We start from the raw sequence: 25,739 nt of genomic DNA, 5'->3' as shown, positions 1-25,739 counted from the left end.
AGCCCAATCACCAAGTGAAATGTGCATTACAGGAGAACTAGATATAAAGGAATATTAAAATGGCCTTTCACAAACTAACTTCAGTACTAAATATTTAGAATTCAAAAATTTAAGGTGAATTTCCAGTCTTGAGAAAATATTCTTATAATCAGTGAAAAAGTGTCATGAATAGGATGAAAAGAACAAAAACGGAAAGAAGGAATTATATTTTACTTCTTAAAAACGATTCTACCGTCCTTCTTTGAATACGGTCCACTCCAACTGCAGTGGATTTCTCTTACCTAAAGAGCAAATCTGAATGACTAAAATTTAGAATATGTAGAAAATTTAGACTAGAAATGCCAAATTATGATTTGTCTACATGCAACCTTCTTATGAGAACCACAACGTATAATAAAAAAAGCATAGGAAAACTATTATTCATATTTTGCTCAGATAGTATTTCATGAGGAAAGCACTATTTAAAGGCACCCAAGACTAACTAAATTATAGGTAAGAGACCTATTTTTATTTTTAAATGTGCTGTAAATGGTATAGATGTAGACTTGTTCCAACCAAATGAACACGGCAATGGAAAGTTACTTTAAAAATTATCAAATGTCAGAAGTGGGCAGCAGCAGGATTCCCTCTGCAGGTTCCAATTAAGACTTCAATGGCTTGCAACAAAATTCCAGGCCCAGACTCTGCCACCTCAATAAGAGCAAAATATAGCAGTGATAGTGACTGCTAAAATATGATGGGAAGTGCTGGACAGGTTTGGAGAAAACTGGAAAACTGAACTTTGTCGTAATCGGGGGAGATTTCAATTACGCAGAGAGTGGCAGAATTTACACCATCAGGACAAGCAGCATGGCTTAGTAGATAAAGCATGGGTTTAGGAGTCAGAAGGACCTCTATTCTAATCCTGGCTCCACCAACTGTCTGCTATTTGATCCTGGGTAAGTCACTGTACTTCTCTGTGCCTCAGTTACCTCATCTGCAAAAGGGGAATTAAGACTGGGAGCCCCATGTGGGACATGGATTGTGTCCACCCTGATTAGCCTTTATCTACCCCTGCGCTTAATACAATGCCTGGCACATAGTAAGTGCTTAATACGTAAAATAATAATAATAATAATGGTATTTATTAAGCGCTTACTATGTGCAAAGCACTGTTCTAAGTGCTGAGGAGGTTACAAGGTAAAAGAATGTGGAGGCTGGTTTTCAGAGTGGTTAACTGCTTATTTTCTAGGCAGGCCAGTTTGGGATCTTATACAAAAGGATACAGCACCAAATTTAATTCTGAGGAGGCAGGGATATCAACTTTAAATTTTTACCTGGCAGGGGAAACCCAAGGGTTTGACGCTTTGAGGTTTGGGCTTTGAGGGAAGGGAGGAAATATGGAAGGGAAAGGAAGAAGAGAAGAGGAAAAAAAAAAGGCAGAAGGAGATAAAGTAAAAGATGCAGAAAGAGGAGCACTTCCTACACCTGCCTCATCTGTGATCCTTACTGCCAGTCAGTCAGACATAAATTTATTGAGTGCTTACTGTGTGCAGGGCACTGTAATGATAATAATGATGACGGTATTTATTAAGCACTTACTATGTGCAAAGCACTGTTCTAAGCACTCGGGAGGTTACAAGGTGATCAGGTTGTCCCAAAGGGGGCTCCCAGTCTTAATCCCCATTTTACAGATGAGGGAACTGAGGCACAGAGAAGTGACTTGCCCAAAGTCACACACCTGACAATTGGCGGAGCCTGGATTTGAACCCATGACCTCCGACTCCAAAGCCCGTGCTCTTTCGACTGAGCCATGCTGCTTCTCTAACCAAGCACCGTACCAAGCACTTGGGAGAATACAATATAACAGACACATTCCCTGCCCATGATGAATTTACAGTCTAGAGAGGAAGACAGACATGAATATAAATAAATGAATTACTGATATGTATGTAAGTGCTGTGGGGCTGGCAGGTGGGATGAATAAAGGGAGCAAGTCAGGGCAACACAGAAGGGAATGGGAGAAGAAGAAAGGAGAGCTTAGTCAGGGAAGGCTTCTTGGAGGAGATGTGCCTTCAATATAGCTTTTTAAGGAATAGAGAGCAAGTGTCTGTTAGATATGAGGAGAGAGGACGTTCCAGGTCAGAGGCAGGAAGTGGGTAAAAGGCCGGCTGCGAGGTAGACACCTTTCTAACCTAGCAGGCTATTGCAATGTTCTAGGATTATTTTAGTATGTCAACATTAGCACAGCAAAAGAAGAAAGGCCCATGATTGCCCAACCACAAAAGCTTGTCTCCAGCCCTGAAACACCACCGCTGATGTTCCCAAATTGCGTACGCAATTAGAAAGGAATCAGCTGTTCAATATTTTCAAGACATATTGTGCTCTCTTTGCAAGGTAGCATCCACGGCCTCAGAGACACGGAGGCGACGCACAATCTGGCCAAGCGTGGCTTGGGAGTCAGTACTCAACCGTCAAACAAAGAAAATTTAGACATTTTGTTGTAAGAAAGGAACTGCATGGGTTTACAAACATAAAAGACTTCCATTTAATCACGGCTTCAGTGGCACAGGGCTTTTTTTCAATTTATATTTTTTTTAAGCTAAAAGCATACGCCACTCACTTGTTGAATCACGTCTCAGAGGGCCTACAAGATAAATTCCAGGTCTGAAATCCTGCTGCATTTACGGTTAAGTCATACCAGGTTTGTTGTGGAGCCTACTAATATGGTAGGAATATCTTTGATTTTTAGGAGACTATTAACCTGGAAAATCGATTTCATTAAGCATTATACAAGTAAAGAGGTATGAAATAATATATTTATTATTAAATAAGTTAATTTAATAAGTCCAGGCACATAGTTAAAATATTAAATTATCCTAATTGGCTGGTTAATGTTTCGGATTATCAAGCATTCTAGGAAAGCAGTGAAGAATGCATTTTTTATGTCATTTGTTAAACATTATGTCAGTAAGTCAATTATATTTATTGAGAGCTTACTGGGTTCAAAGTATTGTACTAAGCACTTGGATTGCACAATGCAACAATGAAATAGACATATTCCCTGCCCACAACGAGCTTACAGTCTACAGTCTAGAGCTTACTATGGGCCAGGCACTATAATAAGCCCTGGGATAGATACAAGATAGTATGGTAGGACACAGTCCCTGCTCTACGTGAGGTTCACAATATCTCTAACCTCAAAGGCAACAGATGAACACCATTTAAAACACTTGGATAACAATATAAAGGATCCAAAGCAAATGTGCTACTAAATACTCAGGTCCAAATATAACTTCAGGTTAAAAACAAAACAAAACAAAAAAACACCCCAGTTTCTCTGCTGTCAAGAGACTTTATTACAAAGAACTTAAAAAAAAAAGAGTAAACCTCCAAATTACTTTGCTTTTTCTACTAGGATTTTCAATGAAAACATGGAAGCACAGACCTAAGTTGAGTTAAGGAGGAATTAAAACAGGACTCTGCATTACTGGCTTTTTCACTTTGAAGTATTTTTATCTACTCCCCGCTCAAAGAAAAATCATGGTTTTCCTTTTTTTGGAGGACGGGGGGATTTTTCACACTGCGTGGACTGATTAGTGCTTATTAAATTTTACACTTATTCATTCATTCATTCAATCATATTTATTGAGCGCTTACTGTGTGCAGAGCACTAGTACTAAGCACTTGGGAGGTACAAGTTGGCAACGTATAGAGACAGTCCCTACCCAACAGTGGGCTCACAGTCTAGAAGGGGGAGACAGACAATAAAACAAAACATATTAACAAAATTAAATAAATAGAATAAATATGTACAAGTAAAATAGAGTAATAAATATGTACAAACATATATACATATATACAAGTGCTGTGGGGAGGGGAAGGAGGTAAGGTGGGGGGGTATGGGGAGGGGGAGGAGGGGGAGAGAAAGGAGGGGGCTCAGTTTCGGAAGGCCTAACTTATAACCCCAAGATGGGAAGAGGGTAAAATCAATTTACTATATTAATTTCATATTTTAATAACTTGAAAGAAAATTTACTTCTCTTTCCCAATATTTTTTAGAAATGGAGAGTTCAAATATCGCATACTTTTATTTGCATACCCTTCCTTATTTGGCAGGGGTAAATGCATTTATTTAGGATTAATGTCTAAATTTTTGATGAACATTCATTCATTCAATCATATTTATTGAGCGCTTACTGTGTGCAGAGCACTGTACTAAGCACTTGGGAAGTACAAGTTGGCAACATATAGAGACGGTCCCTACCCAACAGCGGGCTCACAGTCTAGAAGGGGGAGACAAACAACAAAACATATTAACAAAATAAAATAAATAGAATAGTAAATATGTACAAGTAAAATAGAGCAATAAATCTGTACATACATATATACAGGTGCTGTGGGGAGGGGAAGGAGGTAGGGCGGGGGGGGATAGGGAGGGGGAGAGGGGAATAATAATAATAATGTTGGTATTTGTTAAGCACTTCCTATGTGTCAAGCACTGTTGTAAGTGCGGGGTAGATACAAGATGATCAACTTGTCCCCCGTGGGGCTCACAATCTTAATCCCCATTTAACAGATGAAGCAACTGAGACTCAGAGAAGCCAAGTGACCTTCCCAACGTCACACAGCACACATGGTGGAGTAGGGATTAGAACCCATGACCTCTGACTCCCAAGCCCATGCTCTTTCCACTGAGCCACGCTGCTTCTCTAGTATAAGTTCCATTGCATCTATCTACCTATGATTCTATCAATTCTATAGAGGCAACAACAGAACCACAAAAAAGATAGATTTTCCTTCGCATTTACATTTTCGTCCATCTTATGTCTAGTTTCTGTTTCTACATTTTTTCTTGAATCTTTCCAGTGTTTTATTTTTCTTTTCTCTTTCCTTTGGTATATCTTCCTTATTTTCTTCTCTGATTCTACAAATCTTTATTGAGTACTCAATCTATCTTCCAGCTAGACTGTAAAGCCATTGCCGGCAGGGAATATTTCTGTTTATTATTGTTTTGTACTCTCCCAACTGCTTAGTTCAATGGTCTGCACACAGTAAGCACTCAATAAATATGACTGAATGAATGAATGACGGGGACTGTGTCCAACCTGATTATCTTGTATCTACTCCAGGCTTAGAACAGTGCCTGGCATACAGTAAGCGCTTAGCAAAGTCCATACTTATCATTGTTATTTAGTTTCTCACCCAGAACTACACAGAATAATAATAATAATAATAATAATAATAATAATAATAATAATAATAATGGCATTTGTTAAGCGCTTATTATGTGCAAAGCACTGTTCTAAGCTCTGGGGGGATACAAGGTGATCAGGTTGTCCCATGTGGGGCTCACAGTCTCAATTCTCATTTTACAGATGAGGTAACTGAGGCTCAGAGAAGTTAAGTGACTTACCCAAGGTCACACCCCCTATTCCATGAGGGGGGAATCAATCCAGTAGGAAACCTGAAAAATGGCTGGCTAATGTGTGCGGCAAGACGAGGGAGGCTCCAATCTCGGTGGCCTCAACCGCAGGGCCACTGAGGTGGCTACCAAGACAACTTCCACATACAGCAGAATATCGGCAGAGGATGAGGCTTCTTGGGCCATAAATAGGTCCCAAAGGGGAAAAAAAACTAAAAAACAGTCCTCCCCTCTTCTCAACACACCCTCGCTTGTTACACACTGTTCTCCAGCAGGAAAATGGCTATCACAGAACCATCAATCAATCAATCGTATTTATTGAGCACTTACTGTGTGCAGAGCACTGTACTAAGCGCTTGGGAAGTACAAGTTGGCAACATATAGAGACAGTCCCTACCCAACAGTGGGCTCACAGGCTAAAAAGGGGAGACAGAGAACAAAACCAAACATACTAACAAAAGAAAATAAATAGAACAGATATGTACAAGTAAAATAAATAAATAGAGTAATAAATATGTACAGACATATATACATACAGAGAAGCAGTGTGGTCTGCTGGAAAAAGCCCAGCCTTGAGAGTCCAGAGTTGAGTTTTAATCCCCGTTCCGTCATCTGTCTGTCGTGTGACCTTGGGCAAGTCACTTAACTTCCTCTGTGCTTCAGTTCCCTCACCTGCAAAATGGGGATTCAATACCTTATCTCTTTCCTACTTAGACTGTGAACCCCATATGGGACCTAATTATCTTGAATCTAGACCAGTGCTTAGTACAGTGCTTGGCACACAGTTAGCACTTAACGAATACTGCAGTTATTATCATTACCACCAGATAATGATAATAATTGCAGTATTCGTTAAGTGCTGTGTGCAGAGTGCAAGCTCCTTGTGGGCGGGGAGCTTGTCTACCAACTCCACTGCATTGTACAGATCTATATATCAATCATATTTATTAAACACTTACTATGTGCACAGCACTGTACTAAACACTTGAAAGAGGGCAATATAACAGAATTACCAGACACATTCCCTGCCCATAATGAGCTTACAAACGATTATAAATAATTTTACATAGCTATTAATTATATATTAGAAATTGTTTATATTAATGTCTGTCTCCACCTTTTTACTATCAGCTCATTGCGGGTAGGGGTTGTAGTATTTTAAGTGTTCTGCACAGATAAGCCCTCAAATACCACTGACTATGATGCTACTCTCCCTGGCGCTTAGAACAGTGCTCTGCAGATAGTAACTACTCAATTAATATGATTGATTGATAGGGAAGAAAGTGAGTGAATGGTACTGTGAAAGTCATCAACACTATCATTAATTCTGGGTTCTGAAGTCTCGTAACCAATTCATCCCTTGTTCTTCATGGGCCACTCAGGTAACAGTGCGCTACTGATAGTACCTTCTAGAGGGCAGGGATTATGACTACTAGCTTTTTTGATTGTACTCTCTCAAGCGCTTAGTATAGTGCTCTGTACTCCAGATGCTAAATAAATAACACTGATTGATAGGAGGTGCTCAACAAAGTGACGCCACAACATTAATAGTTTCCTACCTCACTAGCCATTCCTTCTTGAAAGTGTCTGCTTACTGTTACACTGTACTTACTCACCCAAGCGCTTAGTACAGTGCTCTGCACAGGCTAAGAACTCAATTAATATGACTGACTCATCAGCTCATGACAGTCAATCACATTTATTGAGCGCTTACTGTTTGAGTGCTTCCTCTGTGTTGGGGGGTCACTTAAGGGTCAGTTCTGGATCTCCTATTTATTCTCCTTTTATTGTTAATAATAACAATAATGATGGTATTTGTTAAGCGCTGTCCAAGCACTGTCCTAAACACTGGGGTAGATACAAGCTAATCAGGTTGGACACAGTCCCTATCCCACACGGGGTTAGCAGTCTTAATCCCCATTTCACAGATGAGGTAACAGGCTCAGAGAAATGAAGTGATTTGCCCAAGGTCACACAGCAGACAAGTGGCAGGGCTGGAATTAGAACCCAGGTCCTTCTGACTCTCAGACCTGTGCTCTATCCACTAGGCCATGCTGCTTCCCCACACCCTTGGGGACCTCATTTGTTCCCATGGTTTCAACTACCGTTGCGATGTGATGACACTCAAATCGACTTCGGCCCCTACTTCTTTCTTTCTTCGCAATCTTGCATTTCCTCCTGCCTCCAGGACAGCTCTAAGTGGATGCTCCGACTTCATCTCAGGCTTACCAGGTTTAAAACTGAAATCCTTAACACACTTGAAGACATCATCCTCCCCAAAAATCAAGCCCACAATCTCTGCATTTTCCTTGAAGCCACTAATCTTTCAACCCACCTATTCAGTCAATCACCAAATCCTACCAGCTCTTTCTTAGTAACATCTCTAGAATCGGCCCCTTCCTCTCCAACCAAACTTGCAACCACATTGATCCAAGCATTGTCATATCCATGGTTAGCACGTAGTAAGTGCTCAATAAACACCACCTATTGATATCCCAACAACTACAGCCTTCTCGCTGACTTTCCTGCCTCCAGCTTCTCCCCTTTAAAATCCACAATTTACTCCACTGCCTAAATTATTTTCCTAAAACATCATTCTGCATGTCTTCCCCACTCATCTCCACATCAAGCATAAACTCCTGATCATCCCCTTTTCTCCTTCATGTATTCAATCAGCTCTCTCTCCATTACTATTCCTCACTCCTCTCCCACTACAACTCAGCCCACACACTTCACAATTCTAAAGTCAACCTACTGGTACCAATTTCTTATTTTTTCTCTCTCTCTCTTTCCTTCCTTCCCTCCCTCTTTACATCTGGCAGACTGCTACTCTTCCCCCCACCTTCAAAGCCCTTCTGTAAGCTTGTTGTGGGCAGGGATTGTCTCTCTTCACTGCTGTATTGTATTTTCCAAGTGTTTAATACAGCGCTCTGCACACAGTGAGCACTCAAAATGACTGAATGAATGAATAAAATTACTTTGTCTCCAAGAAGCCTTCCTTGATTAATTGGATATCTCACCAGCCTACCCCCCTCACTCACTATTACAAACATTTCCAAGTTACATATGCTAATTGAATTCTCAGCCTGTAAGCGCTACCACTACTAACCTTACTCTCCTCCCTCCATATATCTGTATATCTTTAAACTTCATTACCTTTCCCTACCTGTAACATATTTTCACATTTCTCTCACCCGCTTGACTGTATATTCTTTGGTGACAGGAATTATGCTAACTACTGTACCACCTCTCAGGGTCGCACCTGGAGAGTTTCCAGTACTTTACCAGTCTCAACCATGGAAGGGAGAGTCAAGCAGAGGCCTTGCCATTCCATTCCTAGCTTGGGCAGTGGCTAGCAAGTGGAAGGCGATCTGCTACAAATCAAAACACATCTGTGCTGGACAGCAGCGGCATGGGAGTGAGTTGCGGGCGGAGACTCAGGTTTATTGTGTGGAAGGAGGCAATGGCAAACCACTTCCATATTTTTACCAAGAAAACCCTATGGATCCACTACTGGAACCATCGCAGATGGAGGTAGGGCATTCCGGTAGAAATGTATCCATGGCGTCACTATGGGTAGGACACAACTCAACAGCATAAGACAACAACAAACTATTGTATTCTCCTAGGCCTTCCCCATTTCGTACCCAACAGACCACCACTCTCCCCATTTTCAAAGCCCTATTAAAATCACATCTAATTCTATAAGCCTTCTCTGTTTTCACCTCATTTCACATCTTTTTTGCCCTCTCTTCTGCATAACCTATGCACTTAGGTCTGAAGCACTTTGACACTGACTCCACAACACCTGTGTCCACATCCTTTTAGTCTGCCACTTCCCCTATTTGTAATTTATCATTTTCCCCCTCTAGACTGAAAACTCCTTGAAGAGAGGAATCAAGTCCACTACTTATTGCACTCTCATTAGTCCCTAGTACAGTGCTCTGCACAGAATAAGTACTTAATAAATACTACTGGCTAACCTTTCTTTCTTTCAAATACTATTGGCTAACGTTCTTTCTTTCTTTTGAATGCCAGGATTGGCCAGGGCTCCTTAAGCTACTCATTCTCGGTGGTCCCCACCTCAGGTAATACGTGAGTCGGGTTTTGAAATGTGTGGGAAGATGATACATTTTGATGGCTGGTAGTTTACTTAATTTTTTAAATCTAAACTTTGTTAGACAAAGCTCCATCCCCACCAACTCCACCCTGTAGACTGGTGGCCTGAAAATTTGCTCTGCTGCTTTGTAGTGGTGTTCTGACCCAGAATATTATGCCCTTTGTAGGTTTTTTTGTTCTTTTAATGGCATCAGTTAAATGCTCATTCTGTGTCAAGCACTGTTCTAAGCATTGGGATAGACTGTGAGCCCATTGTTGGGTAGGGACTGTCTCTAAATGTTGCCGATTTGTACTTCCCAAGTGCTTAGTACAGTGCTCTGCACACAGTACGCACTCAATAAATACGCTCAATAAATACGACTGAATGAACGAAAGAATACAATTTAATCAGGTTGGAAGCAGTCCCTAAATCTAACAGGCTACCCACAGTCTAAGTAGAAGGGAGTACAGGTTTTGGATCCCCATTTTACTGATGAGGGAACTGAGGAGCAGAGAAGTTAACTGGCTTGCCCAAGGTCACACAGCAGACAGGTGACAGAGCTGGAAATTTAACTCAATTCCTCTGCCTCCCAAACCTGTGCTCTTCCCACTAGTTCATGCTGCTTCTCTGCATTTGTTGTGACACTTCACAGGATCAGTTGTGTAAAAGTATTAGACAGGAATGAGCTAATAAATACCAGAAAGACAGGTTATATTTTCAAACCGTCCAATGTCTTTAAATATACCCCTGCCTAGTAAATTAGTTAAATGGGCCTCTTAGTTTTTACTTTATACAATGCAGTCCGCATGTCTATTAAGTTCAGGAATTCTGGATAATTTTGTTAGGGCCACCACAAAATAAACTCACTGAATATGTCACAATATGTTTACTTATTTTTTATTTATTTATTCGTACTTGCTAAGCACTTACTATGTGCCAAGCACTGTTCTAAGCCTTCAGGTAGATAATAATAATAAGATGGCATTTATTAAGTGCTTACTACGTGCAAACCACTGCTCTAAGTGCTGAGGAGGTTACAAAGTGATCAGGTTGTCCCACGTGGGGCTCACAATCTTAATCCCCATTTTACAGATGAGGTAACTGAGGCCCAGAGAAGTTAAGTGACTTGCCCAATTCATTCATTCATTCAATCATATTTACTGAGTGCTTACTGCGTGCAGAGCACTGTACTAAGCACTTGGGAAGTACAAATTGTCAACATATATAGACGGTCCCTACCCAACAGTGGGCTCACAGTCTAGAAGGGGGAGACAGACAACAAAACAAAACATATTAACAAAATAAATAGAATAAATATTCTATGTCACACAGCTGACAACTGGCGGAGCTGGGATGCAACGTAATCAGGTTGGACACCGTTCCTGTCCCGCATGGGGCTCACAGTTTCAATTCCCATTTTACAGATGAGGTAACTGAGGCCCAGAAAAGTGAAGTAACTTACCCAAGATCACACAGCAGACAGGTGGCAGAGCCGGGATTATAACCCAGGTCCCTCTGACTCCCAAGCCCACGCTCCATCCACTAAGATACGCTACTTCTCTAATATAGCATTGTCCTATTTTACCTGGATAGTAATTCACTACTTTGTAAAAGGCATGCCTACACAGATGTTTTATTGGAAAAAATAGTGCCACCAAAAAATAGTTTTTGAAACCTTAGAACACATCCATCTATACATGTGCACAGTCTAGACTCTCTAGACAGTAAGCTTATTGTGGGCAGGTACCTGTCTACCAACTCTGTTGGACTGTACTCCCCCAAGGTCTTAGCGCATCTCTAGACTCTTAGCTCGTTTCCAGACTGTTGGCTCACTGTGGGCAGGGAATGTGACTGTTTATTGTCTATACTCTCCCAAATGCTTAGTACAGTGCTCTGCTGACAGTAAGCGCTCAATAAATACAACTGAATGAATGCTCCTCACAAAGTAAGGCTCAACAGATACCACTGAATAATTGATTCTTGCACTACATTCTTATTTCATCCATAAACTGTATTCTGGGTTAGGATGGAAGTCATTCATTAATTCATTCAATCATATTTATTGAGCTGTGTACAGAGCACTGTACTAAGTGCTTGGGACAGTACAATTTGACAATAAAGAGCGGCATTGCCTGGCCACATCGAGCTCAGTCTAGAGTAAGTCTTTTTTGATGCAGTACACAAACTCAGTCCATTAGGCATTCTTTTTAAAGGAGGATGACAGCATCGTTATGTTCACCAATAGAGAAAAATTTTGTAGGAGGAATAATTTTCTTGGCTAAACACACTGGTGACTCAGTCAATCAGCTCTGGAATTCAGAAAGTCCAATAAAGTGTATGTTGCTTTATATTAGCATGAACAGACACTTGTGTGCCCAGAATGGCATTTTTCAACACTTGGAAGACAGGGCAGGCTGCCCAGTTCTGCCTCTCTTAAATATGCTGCCATGGTGAGGCGGACGGATCCATTTAGGGTTGCTCAAGAGTCGAGTACTTGACTTTCATGAAATAAAAGTTCCCACAAACACTTTGAGCTCTAGAAGATTGCCATGTCTTCATTCATTCATTCAATCGTATTTATTGAGTGCTTACTGTGTGCACAGCACTGTACTAAGCGCTTGGAAAATACAATTCGGCAACACACAGAGACAATCCCTACCCAACAACGGGCTCACTGTCTAGAATAATGACGATATTTGTTAAGCAGTTACTATATGCCAAGCACTGTTCTACAATAAATAATGATAGCATTTATTAAGCGCTTACAAAAGGAAGGGATGGAGAGAGAGAGATCCAAAAAAAAGGAATGGAGGTGGGAGGGGACAAGAAAGGAAGGGATGGGGAGAAGGGGGACGAGAAAGGAAAGGATGGAGAGAGGGCATGAAGGAGAGGGAAGGAAAGAAGGCAGGATTACAGAGGGAAGCAGGAAGTGGGAGAGGGAGGTGGCGGCTGCAATCGGAAGACAAAAAGCCACGTCACCATGAGGCGGCTCTTCCGTCTGCCCAGCAGCCAGTTCTTACTGTCCGGCTTTCCTGTCCATCCTTCCTGCCGGCCTAAGGCAACCAAACCACATTCAATGGTATTAATTGAGCACTTACTATTGAGCTGTAGAAGACTGCCAAGTCTTCATTTCAATCCATGGTATTTACTGAGTGCGAATTATGTGCAGAGCACTGTACTAAGTGCTTGGAAGAGTAGGATGCAGCAGAATTAGCAGGCAAGTTCTCTGCCCAAAATGATCTTACAGTGAGCAGTGCTTGTCACATAGTAAGCGCTTAACAAATAGCATAATTACTATTATTATTACATTTGCTTCCTTAAGCGATCCCTCTAAGAATCAGCAATTCATTAGGCTTGCGTGGGACTGTTGGGTTTCTGCATCTTTCCTAGGTCTTTTCCCTTCCTCACCCTACACCACTCCACAGACAATCATTGCCCAGGCTTTCATTTCTTTCTCTCCTCCCTCTTTCCTTTTCCCCACCTCTCACCACCCCACAGATATTCAATGTGCAGGTTTTCATTCCTTTCCCTTCTCCCCTTTTCCTTTTTCCCACCCCTCGCCACTCCACAGACATTCACCGTCCAGACTTTCGTTCCTTTCTCTTCTCCCCGTCTAGACTGTAAGCCCATTGCTGGGTAGGGACTGTCTCTGTTGCTGAATTATACTTTCCAAGCACTTAGTACAGTGCTCTGTACACAGTAAGCGTTCAACAAATACAACTGAATAAATGAATGAGTTTCGTCCCCCCCAACCAGGCCCAAGCCACCAGCTCGCTATCCCCTAGTCTTCCATGCCATTAGCCTGCCACAGTCATTAGAATCAATGATATTTACTGAACGTTTACTGTGTGCAAAGCACTGTACTAAGCACTGGGGAGCATACAACAGAGTTGGTAGAAGCAATCCTTGCCCTCAAGGAAGCCGAAGCGTGGCTTAAGTGGAAAGAGCATGGGCCTGGGAATCAGAGGACCTGCGTTCTAATCCTGGTTCTCCCTATTGCTTGCTGTGTGACCTTGGGCAAGTCACTTCACTTCTCTGTGCCTCAGTTTCCTCAGATGTAAAATAGGGATTATATCCTACTCCCTGCTGCTTAGACTGTGTCCAACCTGATAAAATGTCCAACTATCCCAGTGTTGAGAATAATGCTTGATGCACAGTAAGCACTTAAAAATAAAACAGAGAAGCAGCATGGCTTAATGGATAGAGCACGGGCCTGGGAATCAGAAGGTCATGGGTTTTAATCCCGGCTCTGCCACCCGTCTGCTGTGTGACCTTGGGCAAGTCACTTCACTTCTCCAGGCCTCAATTCCTTCATCTGTATAATTCATTCATTTAATCGTATTTATTGAGCGCTTACTGTGTGCAGAGCACTGTACTAAACTCTTGGGAAGTACAAGTTGGCAACATAGAGAGGCGGTTCCTACCCAATAACGGGCTCACAGTCTAGAAGGGGGAGTCAGACAACAAAACAAAACATGTAGACAGGTGTCAAAATCGTCAGAACAAATGGAATTATAGCTATATGCACATCATTAACAAAAATAAATAGAATAGTAAATGTGTCCAAGTAAAATAGAGTAATAAATCTGTACAAATATATACAAGTACTGGGGATGGGGAGGAGGAGAGGAGAAAGGGGGCTCAGTCTGGGAAGGCCTCCTGGAGGAGGTGAGCGCTCAGGAGGGCTTTGAAGGGGAGGAAAAGGGCTAGCTTGGCAGATGTGGGGAGGGAGGGTATTCCAGGCCAGGGCAAGGAAGTGGGCCGGGGGTCGACGGCGGGACGGGCAAGAACAAGGCAGTGAGGAGGTTAGCGGCAGAGAAGCGGAGGGTGCGGGCTGGGCTGTAGAAGGAAAGAAGGGAGGTGAGGTAGGAGGGGGTGAGGTGACGAAGAGCCTTGAAGCTGAGACTGAGGAGTTTTTGCCTGATGTGTAGGCTGATCGGTAGCCACTGGAGATTTTTGAGGAGGGGAGTAAGATGCCCAGAGCGTTTCTGCACAAAGATGATCCGGGCAGCAGCCTGAAGTATAGACTGAAGCGGGGAGAGACAAGAGGATGGGAGATCAGAGAGGAGGGAAAGAGATCAGAGGGGAGGATGACACCAAGGTTGCGGGCTTGTGAGACAGGAAGGATGGTAGTGCCGTCTACAGTGATGGGAAAGTCAGGGGGAGGACAGGGTTTGGGAGGGAAGATAAGGAGTTCAGTCTTGAACATATTGAGCTTTAGATGGCAGGCAGACATCCAGATGGAGATGTCCTGAAGGCAGGAGGAGACCCGAGCCTGAAGGAAGGGAGAGAGAGCAGGGGCAGAGATGTAGATTTGGGTGTCATCAGCAAAGAGATGATAGTTGAAGCCTTGGGAGCAAATGCGTTCACTAAGGGAGTGAGTGTAGATACAGCACAGAAGGGGACCAAGAACTGACCCTTGAGGAAGCCCTACAGTAAGGGGATGGGAGGGTGAGGAGGAGCCCGTGAAGGAGACTGAGAATGAACGGCTGGAGAGATAAGAGGAGAACCAAGAGAGGACGGAGTCTGTGAAGCCAAGGTTGGATAGCGTGTTCAGGAGAAGGGGGTGATCCACAGTGTCGAAGGCAGCTGAGAGGTCGAGGAGGATTAGGATAGAGTAGGAGCCATTGGTTTTGGCAAGAAGGAGGTCATTGGACCTTTGAGAGGGCAGTTTCAGTGGAGTGGAGGGGATAGAAGCTTGATTGGAGGGAGTCAAGGAGAGAGTTGGTGTTGAGGAATTCGAGGCAGCGAGTGTAGACGACTTGTTCTAGGAGTTTGGAAAGGAAGGGTAGGAGGGAGATAGGGCAATAACTAGAAGGGTAGGTGGGGTCAAGAGAGGGTTTTTTTAGGATGGGGGAGATGTGGGCATGTTTGAAGGCAGAGGGGAAGGAACCAGTGGAGAGTGAGGGGTTGAAGATGGAAGTTAAGGACGGGAGGCGGGACGGGGCGAGAGTTTTCATAAGATGAGAGGGAATGGGGTATGAATCACAGGTGGATGGAGTAGCACCTGAGAGGAAGGAGATCTCATCTGAAAATACTGAAGATATGAAGATCTGAAGATACAAGTAAATCCCTCATCCTGGTCTTTTTTTTTTACCCCTAAATTCTGCCTTCCTCTTTGGGCAGAAGGTATCTCTTGTGGCCTCCACAAAGAGAGCTTCACATGGGCGCAACCTCAAAGACTTTCCTGCAGCTTTACGCTCAATTCATTCTAGAGGAGCAGTGTGACCTAGTGGAAAACAGCAGCCTGGTAGTCAGAGGACCCGGGTTCTAATCCCAGCTTCACCACTAGTCTGCTGGGTGACTTGGGACAAGTCACTTCCTTTCTCTACGCCTCAATTTCCTCATCTGTACAATGGAGATTCTCCCTCCTATTTAGATTGTGAGCCCCATATGAGACGGGGACTGTGTCCAATCTGGTTAACTTGTATCTATCCCAGCACTCAGAACGGCGCTCGACACGTAATAAGAGCTTAACCAACACCATAATAATAATTAAAAATCTTAAAAGTTTTAGAGAAGCAGCGTGGCTCAGTGGAGAGAGCATGGGCTTGGGAGTCAGAGGTCATGGGTTCAAATCCCAGCTCCCTCAACTGTCAGCTGTGTGACTTTGGGCAAGTCACTTAACTTCTCTGGGCCTCAGTTCCCTCATCTGTAAAATGGGGATTAAAACTGTGAGCCCCACGTGGAACAACCTGATCACCTTGTTTCCTCCCCAGGTGCGTAGAACAGTGCTTTGCACATGGTAAGTGCTTAACAAATGCCATTATTACTATTATTATTATTATTATTATTTCCACTTGCCCTCCTACAATGGCCAGCTGCCCACCTGGCTTCATCATCATCATCATCAATCGTATTTATTGAGCACTTACTGTGTGCAGAGCACTGTACTAAGCGCTTGGGAAGTACAAGTTGACAACATATAGAGACAGTCCCTACCCAACAGTGGGCTCACAGTCTAAAAGGTGGAGATTAGACTAAAAGCAGTCTAAAAGGGCTTCATGCTCGCCTGTCTCCAGCCTCTCCCCTGTCCTGCCCAAATTATTTCTCTCCACTCCTCAAAGTCCTCCAATAGTTGCCCATTCCTTTCTGCATCAAGTAGAAACTCCTGATCAGTGACTTAAAGACCCTCAACCAGCTCTCTCCCATCTTCATGCCTGCATGCTTTGTTCCTCTCCTGCCAACTTACTGTGATTCACTCTCTTCTCTCTTGCCGCTGACCTCTTCTTCCCGGAACTCCCTCCCCGCCTCACCTTCCAAAATACGGCTTCCCTAATTATTCCATCCCCCCTCCTCTTACTGCCACTTCAACCTCTGTGTCACCTAAGCACTTGGGGAGTACTGACCATCCTCTAACCCCTCCTGTAGAATTATGTAATGACACTAAGAAATTGTGGTATTAAGTGGTCTTTCTGTACCAAACACTTTGCTAAGTGCTGGGGTAGGCCCCAAATAATCAGACACAGTGATTACTATTATTAATAACCATCAATCAATCAATCAATCGTATTTATTGAGTGCTTACTATGTGCAGAGCACTGTACTAAGCGCTTGGGAAGTACAAATTGGCAACACATAGAGACAGTCCCTACCCAACAGTGGGCTCACAGTCTAAAAGGGGGAGACAGAGAACAGAACCAAACATACCAACAAAATAAAATAAATAGGATAGAAATGTACAAGTAAAATAAATAAATAAATAAATAAATAGAGTAATAAATATGTACAACCATATATACATATGCCCATATTTATTGAGCACTTATTGTGCTTTTAAGCACTGTACTAAGTGCTAGGGAGAGTACAATATAACATCAAACACATGCCCTGTCCACAACGAGCTCACAGTCTAGAGTGGAGACAGAAATTAACATAAATAAATAAATAGATAAATAAATAAATTACAGATATATGTGCCATGGGGAAGGGAGAGGGGATGAATGAAGGAGCAAGTACCACTGGCATAGAAAGGAGTGGAAGAGGAGAGGAGGGCTCAGTCAGGGAAGGCTCCTGGAGGAGATGTGTCTTCAGATGTTGTTGTTGCTCAGTTTTTGTCCCAGATGAGGCTCATAATCTCTGTGCCTCAGTTCCCTCATGTGGAAAATGGAGATTTCATACCTGTTCTTTCTCCTACTTAGACTGAGAGACTGATGTGGGACCTGATCATCTTGTCTCTACCCCAATGCTTAGTACAGTGCTTGTTGCAATCAATCAATCAGTCAATCGCATTTATTGAGTGCTTACTTTGTGCAGAGCACTGTACTAAGTGCTTGGGAAGTACAAGTTGGCAACATATAGAGGCAGTCCCTACCCAACAGTGGGCTCACAGTCTAAAAGGTGCATAGTAAGCACTTTAACGAATACCATTATTATAATGATTAGCAGTCATTCAATTCATTAAATCGTATTTATTGAGCGCTTACTGTGTGCAGTGCACTGTACTAAGCACTTGGGAAGTACAAGTCGGCAACTTATAGAGACGGTCCCGACCCAACAATGGGCTCCCAGTTTTGTTATAATTATAATAATATTTGCCACTGTGATTCCATCCCTATAAAATTGCCCCCTGGGGCTCAGAGTGGGCATCAGTGTATTAAAGCCAACAGACCCACAAATACCCTGCACACCCCAAAATGGTCCTTTCTGTGTATACATTCAAGCTTTCTGATTGCAGCACCCATGCTGCTTTTACGTTTGCCTGTCTCACAAACCACACAAAGCTCTGGTCAATTACTGTGCCTTGCCAGTCTTCTTATCACATACCTCACCTAGCTTTCAGTGGCTATGCCAAGTTGTCTGAATCAATCAATTTGAATCAATTTGATTCAATCTGAATCAACTTGTTGAGTGCTTACTGTGTGCACAGCACTGTACTGAGCACTTGGGAGAGTACAAATACAAGAGTTGGTGGAAACGTTCCCTCCATTTTCCTTACCTTTAAGGGGTTACCCTGCCCCCCTTGTTTTCAGTTGCCATTCAGCCACTGTTTGGGAATCCTATTGCAAACCATAATGACATCGCGTAATAATTGAAGTTTGAGATACATTAGTAAACTGACACATGAAATTGATCCTGAGCTCCTTTCTGTGCAGATTCTGGAATTTCAACTATTTCCTTATTAAATATTTAAAACTTTTTAGCACACTAGAGGGAAAAATCCAAAAAAGGAGTTGCTTCTGCCAAGCTTATTGACTGTATTTCCCCCTGCCTTAGGCTGGAGGCCATACCTTGTTTTCCAGATATGTTAGTCCAGCACATGTTTAATATCTACTAGAATCCACTGAGGTTGACGTACAAAATCAGAGACATGAAGAAAATGGCTCCCAAATCTTTCACGCCCCCATGCAAGGCAGCAACACTACTATTCCTCTGCATACCGAGGAAAGGAAGCTGCTTTTTATTCACTTTTTTAAAGGACATTTGTTAAGCTCTTACTGTGTGCCACGTACTGTACTAAGCGCTTAGGACAGATACAAGCTCATCAGGTTGGACACAGCCCATGTCCCACAAGGGGCTCAGCCTTAACCCCAAATTTACAGATGAGGTAATAATAATAATGATGGCATTTATTAAGCGCTTACTATGTGCCAAGCATTGTTCTAAGTGCTGGAGAGGTTACAAGGTGATCAGGTTGTCCCACGGGGGGCTCACAGTCTTCATCCCCATTTTACAGATGAGGTAACTGAGGCACAGAGAAGTTAAGTGACTTGCCCAAAGTCACAGAGCTGACAGTTGGCGGAGCCAGGATTTGAACCCATGACCTCTGACTCAGGTAACTGAGGCACAGAAAAGTGAAGTGACAAGGTCACACAGCAAGTGAGTAGCAGAGCCAAGTTTGTGTGACTTTGGACAAGTAACTTCACTTCTCTGAGCCTCAGTTACCTCATCTGGAAAATGGGGATGAAGCCTGTGAGCTCCATGTGCGACAACCTGATTACCTTGTATCTCCCCCAGCGCTTAGAACAGTGCTTGGCACATAGTAAGAGCTTAACAAATACCAAAATCATTATTATGATTATTAACCTCCTCACTGTACCCTGTTCTCGCCTGTCCCGCCATCGACCCCCGGCCCACGTCCTCCCCCCTGGCCTGGGATGCCCTCCCTCCGCACATCCGCCAAGCTAGCTCTCTTCCTCCCTTCAAAGCCCTACTGAGAGCTCACCTCCTCCAGGAGGCCTTCCCAGACTGAGCCCCCTCCTTCCTCTCTCCCTCCTCCCCCTCCCCATCCCCCCCGCCTTACCTCCTTCCCCTCCCCACAGCTCCTGTATATATGTTTCTACGTATTTATTACTCTATTTATTTATTTATTTACTTTGTACATATTTATTCTATTTTGTTAATATGTTTTGTTTTGTTGTCTGTCTCCCCCTTCTAGATTGTGAGCCTGCTGTTGGGTAGGGACCGTTTCTATATGTTGCCAACTTGTACTTCCCAAGCGCTTAGTACAGTGCTCTGCACACAGTAAGCGCTCAATAAATACGATTGAATGAATGAATGAATAGTAAGTGCTTAACAAATATCATTAATATTATTATTATTATTATTAGAACCCAGGTCCTTCTGACTCCCGGGCCTGTAGCTTGCACTCTATCCACTATATCACGCTGTTGTTCTTCAAAAGTCCCTTCTGCCAGCGTGTCAGAAATAAGGGGCGTCATTGGAAATGATGGTAAAAAATGATCCCCAAAAGTAGAAATGGTTTGAGATTGAAAGCGAATCTCTGGAAGCCTGCCCATGCATTTGTAAGTTCAGAAAATTTAACTGAATCTATTTGCATAAACACTCTACAACTAGGTTTTTGATGAAAAAAAAAAACAAGTTAGGCTTTACATATGCCCAAATGCTAATGAGTATTCAAGATGAAAAGCCATATTGAAACCTGAATAAGTTCACTCCCCCATTCATTCATTCATTCAATCGTACTTATTGAGCGCTTACTGTGTGCACAGCACTGTACTAAGCGCATGGGAAGTCCAAGTTGGCAACATATAGAGACGGTCCCTACCCAGCAACGGGCTCACAGTCTAGAAGGGGGATACAGACAACAAAACAAAACATGTGGACAGGTGTCAAGTCACCAGAATAAATACAAATAAAGCTAGACGCACATCATTAACAAAATAAATGAAAAACATGGAACGCTTTACGAATTTGCATGTCATGGAGAAAAAGAAGTTTCATGTACAATACCAGTGAATTACTCCTTTATGAAACACCTTGTTCTTGGTCAGAATAAAAATTAACACAGATTTTGCTTTAATATTTTGGTATTTTTTTTCATATCTCTTGCATTCAGCTAATCTCGACCTGACACCTCAGAGAGATAAGGAAAAGTGCGTGCTCATGGTTAGGAAAGAAGGGTAGAGAAAAACACGTGAAAAACCTTAGTCCTGAGCATTCACTAAATCTGCCACGGTAACTGATACAAAAGATGAAATGCTTGAATACTTGCTGTGTGAATGTTTGCAAATTGATCAATCAATCCTATTTACTGAGCACTTACTTTGTGCACAGCACTATACCAACTGCTTGGGAGAGTACAACACAACAGATTTGGTACACATGTTCCCTGCCCCAAGGAGCTTACAGTGTAGAGGGGGAGATGGATATTAATATAAATACATAAATTCTGGTTCTATACCTAACAGTATCCCTCTCAGGGTTGCACCTGGAGAGTTTTTAGTACTCTACTAGTCTCGACTAAGGGAAGGAGAGTCAAGCAGAGGCCTACCCATTCCATTTCTATCTTGGCCAGTGGCTAGCGAGTGGAAGGCAATCTGCTACAGGTCAAAACTCACCTGTGCGGCAGCAGCAGAGGAGAGTTGAGGGCAGAGACTCAAGTTGACAGCGTGGAAGGAAGCAATGATAAACCACTTCCGTATTTTTACCAAGAAAACCCTATGGATACGCTCCCAGAATGATTGTAGATGGAGGTGGGGCGTACTGGGAGAGATGTGTCCACGGCATCGCTATGCGTCGGAAACGACTCAACGGCACAAGACCAAATGATGATAATATTAATTATTATTATTATAGTGGTACTTCTTAAGTACTTACTATATGCAAAGCACTGTTCTAAGTGCTGGAGTAGGTACAAGGTGGTCAGGTTGGACACAGCCCCAATCCCCCAGAATAACAATAGTAATAATAATTACGGTATTTTAAATAATAATCATAATGGCATTTATTAAACACTTACTATGTGCAAAGCACTGTTCTAAGTTGCTGGGGAGGTTACAAGGTGATCAGGTTGTCCCACCGGGGGTTCACAGTCTTAAGCCCCATTTTACAGATGAGGTAACGGAGCCCCAGAGAAGTGAAGTGACTTGCCCAAAGTCACACAGCTGACAATTGGTGGAGTTGGGATTTGAACCCATGACCTCTGACTCCAAAGCCCGTGCTCTTTCCACTGAGCCACGCAGCTTCGTACTATGTGTCAGGCACTGTACAAAGTGTCATGGAGCTCACATTCTTAATCCCCATTTTGCAGATGGGGTAACTGAGGCCCAGAGAAGTTACGTGACTTGCCCACACTACAGAGGCCTTCCCAGACTGAGCCCCCATTTTCCTCACCTCCTCCCCATCCCCCGGACCCCTACCTCCTTCCCTTCCCCACGGCACTTTTATGTATTTGTACAGATTACCCTATTTTATTTGTACATATTTACTACTCTATTTTGTTAATGATGTGCATATAGCTCTAATTCTATTTATTCTGACAGCTTTGACACCTGTCTACATGTTTTGTTTTGTATTCTGTCTCCCCCTTCTAGACTGTGAGCCCGTTGCTGGGTACGGACCGTCTCTATATGTTGCCAACTTGTACTTCCCAAGCGCTTAGTACAGTGCTCTGCACACAGTAAGCGCTCAATACGACTGAATGGACATGTGGCAGAACCAGGATTAGAATCCAAGTCCTTTTGACTCCAGGCCTGTGCTCGATCCACTAAGCCATGCTGCTGAGGGAGGGGTGAATCAAGGATAAAAATCCAAGTGCAAGGGCACCACAGAAGGGAGTGGGAGAAGAGGAAATGAGGGATTAGTCAGGGAAGGCTTCTTCGAGGGGATGTGCCTTCAATAAGGCTTTAAAGATGGGGAAAGTCTGTGAGAGATGAAGCGGGAAGGCTTCTCAAACTAGGGTATGAAAACTGCCATGCAGATCAATCAATCGTATTTATTGAGCGCTTACTGAGTGCAGAGCACTGTACTAAGCGCTTATGTACTAAGCGCAGATGTTCCTTTCAGGTCCAGAAGATGTTGTTAGAGAAGATATGGGTCCGATTTCTTTCTTTTTATGCTGTTTGTTAAGTGCTTACTATGTGCCAGGCACTGTACTAAGCACTGGGATAGATACAAACTAATCAGGTTGGACACAGTCCATGTCTCACATAGGGCTCGCAGTCTTAACCCCCATTTTAAAGAGGAGATAACTGAGGCACAGAAAAATTAAATGACTTACCCAAGGTAGAACAACAGAGAAGTGTCAGAGCCCGGATGAAAACCCAGGTCCTTTTGACTCCCAGGCCAGTTCTCTAACCACTAGGCAACGCTTGGGAAGGACTAAGGGAACCGAACACGGGCAAAAAGTCTTCCCGAGGTAAAAAAACAGAAACTAACAGTTCATTCTAGGGATGCGAAGTTGAGACTTTGTTTTAAAGTTATTGCGTTAAATATCACATCACCCCCTCCCCCTGAAAAAAAGCAGGGAGACGGTGTTTAAAAACAAACCAAAAAAAAGAGCCTTTCCTTCTCTTAATTGCAACCAATTTTATTACATCCTGGAGGAAGGCACACAGCCAATTTCTCTGTGAATTTAAGGTTGCAATTTTTGACATGAGTTAGATTCACAGCTTTGGGCACAAAAGTCATCCTTCATCCTCAGACCAGCAATCTGCACCCTACCCATTAGCCTTTTACCCTCTGACCTGAAGAGATAAGGAGGCTATGTGTAGGTTTTACACAATCACACTTTTTCAACTTGCCAAAATTGTCAGTGGGGCCATACACAATGAATGTCTTGTTGGAGTTGTAACCCTATTGATGTCTCCTGCCCCAGATTCAAAGCACTAAATATAAAACAGGGCCTGACAGAGTAAGTACTTAACAAAAACCATAATTATTATTAAAACACCAAATGCATATGACCCCTACATGGGCTATTTAGTGGTATGTCAGCATAAAGCTGACAACTCTAAAAAAAAAAAAAACAAAAAACGGTACTTATTAAGCACTTACTACGTTCCAGGCACTGTACTAAGCCCTGAGGTAGCACAAGCAAGTCAGGTTGGAAACAGTCCCTGTCCCCCACGGAGCTCATAGTCTTAAACCCCATTTTACATATGAGGAAACTGAGGCACAGAGATGTTCAGTGACTTCCTCAGAGTCACCCAGCAGACAAGTGATGGAGCCAGGGTTAGAACCCAAGTCCTTTTTGACTCCCAGGCTTGTTCTCTATCTACTAGGCCACCCTGCTTCTCTAGTGAATGGCAACTTGTTAAGCTACAAGTGATTCACCCTGCTCCCTATTTCTTATGCACACTCCCAGGTCCAACTCAGACTCACCAAGCCAGAGCAATCCATCAACTGCATTTATTAAGTGCTTACTATGTGCACAGCACTGAACTGGGCGTTCGGGAGAGTACAATATGACAAAATTAGTCGACACGTTCCCTGCCCATAATGGACTCACAGCCTAGAGGTTTAGTCGTCCTGACCTCCACGCCCCATAAAGAACGGTCATTCATTCATTCCATCACATTTATTGAGTTTTTACTGTGTGCAGAGCACTGTACTAAGCGCTTGGGAGAGTACAATACAACAACAACCAGACATTCCCTGTCTATACCCCAGAGATGGCTGCTTTGCTGGAAGAACTCCCAGGGACAGAACCTCTCCTCAAAAATGAAACTCTCTCTTTACAATCGCTGAGTTAGTGAATTATTTTGCAGTATTTAATTTTAAGGTAAATAACAAAAATGCCTCACTAATGGTACAACCTCCCAACAAGAGACTCCTCTGCCTACACAGTTCTAATTTCTACATATTGACCCCTCTTTCATTTACGGCATCATTATTGGTGATCACACAAGATTATTCCAAAGGAAACCTATTCCTCATTCTCCCTCTTTAGGGTCTAACGTTTTTACCTTTCAGCCAATACGTCAAATGAATCTTTGTGCTTAAGGCATATATCCCCTAACATGCCAAAGAGCTTCAAGCCTAGATAATCCTGTTGTCAATCTTCCCAATTATCACTGTATAGAGCACACTGCAGTTATACTACTGATATGATGGCAGTCTCTACCAAGAAGCATGGCCAAGTGGACAAAGCACAGGCCTGGGAGTTGGAAGGACCTGGGTTCTAATCCCGCTCTGCCACTTACCTGCTGTGTGACCTCTGGCAAGTCACTTCACTACTCCGGGCCTCAGTTACCTCACCTGTAAAATGGGGATTAAGACTGTGAGCCCCATGTGGGACAGGGACTTTGTCCAACCTGATTAGCCTGTACCTACCCCAGCGCTTAGAACAGTGCCTGACACAAAGTAAGCGTTTAATAAATAACATTATTATTATAGCTTCACACAACACAGGAAATATTAGTATCTACAGTGGCCTGGTATTTTTAGATTTTAAGATTCTCTACCACTATATTACTGGTATTATGGCAGTCTCTGCCTCTCTACCTTTACACAGCACAGGAAAAGTTAGTATCTGCGGTAGCCTGGTATTTTTAGCTCTTAAAATTCTCTACCAGTATACTACCGATACCAAAGTAGCCCCTACCTCTCTCCTGTTTCTTCAAATGCCGTCGAGTCATTTCTGACCCATAGCGACTCCATGGACACGCGCTCTTCAGAATGCCCCATCCTCTATCATTACGTCATTCTGTGTATCGATAGAGTTTTCTGGGTAGACACCCAAGTAATTTACCATTGCCTTCTTCCATGCAGTAAAGGCTTGAGTCTCTGCCGTTGCTTTGGATCAACATTTAGATCAACACCTTTGACTCTTTCCCCTGCTGCTGCCCAGCACAGGTGAGTCTATTTTGTCTGACGTTTCGGCTTAGGCCTTTCCATTATGGGTATTCATTCATTCAGTCAATCGTATTTATTGAGCGCTTACTGTGTGCAGAGCACTGTACTCAGCGCTTGGGAGTACAAGTCGGCAACACATAGAGACGATCCCTACCCAACAACGGGCTCGCAGTCTAGAAGGGGGAGACAGACAACAAA

General features: G+C 43.0%; 1 protein-coding gene and 2 non-coding genes across 3 annotated transcripts in view; 2 read left to right on the top strand and 1 right to left on the bottom strand.

Annotated features, from left to right (window-relative positions):
- The window catches only part of HS2ST1 (heparan sulfate 2-O-sulfotransferase 1), a 225,589-nt gene that overhangs the window by 160,338 nt on the left and 39,512 nt on the right, over positions 1 to 25,739 (bottom strand). The window lies entirely within an intron of this gene.
- Positions 8,649 to 8,786, top strand: LOC119927946. Its single transcript, XR_005450910.1, has one exon. It is a non-coding gene; the product is annotated as a small nucleolar RNA SNORA7 (small nucleolar RNA).
- Positions 21,157 to 21,294, top strand: LOC119927977. The gene has a single exon (XR_005450939.1). It is a non-coding gene; the product is annotated as a small nucleolar RNA SNORA7 (small nucleolar RNA).

The sequence above is a fragment of the Tachyglossus aculeatus genome, chromosome 4, assembly GCF_015852505.1.
Source record: "Tachyglossus aculeatus isolate mTacAcu1 chromosome 4, mTacAcu1.pri, whole genome shotgun sequence".
Taxonomy (NCBI): Eukaryota; Metazoa; Chordata; class Mammalia; order Monotremata; family Tachyglossidae; genus Tachyglossus; species Tachyglossus aculeatus.
Note: the sequence above shows the minus strand (reverse complement) of the source record. Positions and strands in the feature narration are given on the sequence as shown.